Genomic DNA, 1216 nt, shown 5'->3' on the forward strand with positions numbered 1-1216 from the left:
CAGCTAGGATGATATACTGAATCTAAATTCAATCAATGCAATGAGGCTAAATGTAAAGGTCTACATTTCTGTTTAGAAAAAAAACCAAACCTACAATATCAGGATATGGGAGAAATTATTGGACAACAGTCTGTGTGAAGAAAATCTTGGGGTTCTAGGGGACTTCAAGTTCTTTCTGAATAAAAATATATGATGTAGCAGCCAAGGAAGGTAATGTGAGAGGCATAGCCACCAGAACAAGGTTGGTGATAGCCTCACTGTACTCTGCCCTAGTCAGTGAAATCTTTAATATTATAATCAGTTCTGGGTATCATATTTTAAGCAGAATATTGGCAAGCCAGTGAGTATCCAGCAGATTTAAAAAAAATTTATTCCATAAATCAACCCATTTATTGTTGGAGTATGGGCTACATATATTTGATAAGAATATTTTACTGGTCTTTCAATTACTTCAGTCTTCTGATGTCAGATTTGACTGTGACTGCAGAGGTGGTATTGTGGGTCCATGCACCACTAGCCACTGTCTTCACACAGGATCCACAGTGCCAGATACCCACAGCCCATCTCTTCATTTTGGTTTTGTCACAGAAGGAGCAGGTATATTTGGCATTCTGGCTAATTTCAATTTTCTTCACCATTTTTCAGGGGGATACACCATTACGTGTTCCATATTTACCAATAATTCTGACCTTCTTGGTATGTTTAGCCATGTCGCCAGTTGCGGGGCCAGAGCTTGGAGAGTCATCCAGCAGATGTTGACCATGATGGAGAAAATATTGGAAATGGTGCCATTCAAGGACTGAGTAAAGTAACTGCAGACATTTAGCTTGGCCAAGAGAGAGCTCACAGGGAACATGGAAGCCATCTTCAGGTATTTAAAGGGTTATCATTTAGAGCAGAAGTGCCGAAGTCAAGTAGAAACAGGTCCACCAAATCTTTTATAAAAATCCTTGTGGGCCACATCTTGACTTAGAAAATCATATATTAACATAATCTGTGGGGGTTTTTTTGCATTTTTATTTATGTTGTTAAATGTGTCCCAATTACATTTTAATCTAATTTGGGCAGCATGGAGGAGTGTCGTGGGCCATATTAGACACCTCTGACATAAAAGAGGGATTTGTTTGGTACTGCTTGGCTCTAGAGAGTAGAACTAAGATTGATCAGTCAATCAAGAACTATTCATTCATTTGTTTTTTTGTTTTTTTAGCATCTA

General features: G+C 38.3%; 1 pseudogene; it reads right to left on the minus strand.

Annotated features, from left to right (window-relative positions):
- Positions 1–431: 431 nt before the first annotated feature.
- Positions 432–710, minus strand: LOC110219506 (large ribosomal subunit protein eL43 pseudogene; annotated as a pseudogene).
- Between the last annotated feature and the right edge of the window lie 506 nt (positions 711–1216).

The sequence above is a fragment of the Phascolarctos cinereus genome, unplaced genomic scaffold (assembly GCF_003287225.1).
Source record: "Phascolarctos cinereus isolate Bilbo 61053 unplaced genomic scaffold, phaCin_HiC Scaffold_7;HRSCAF=346, whole genome shotgun sequence".
NCBI classification, from domain to species: Eukaryota; Metazoa; Chordata; class Mammalia; order Diprotodontia; family Phascolarctidae; genus Phascolarctos; species Phascolarctos cinereus.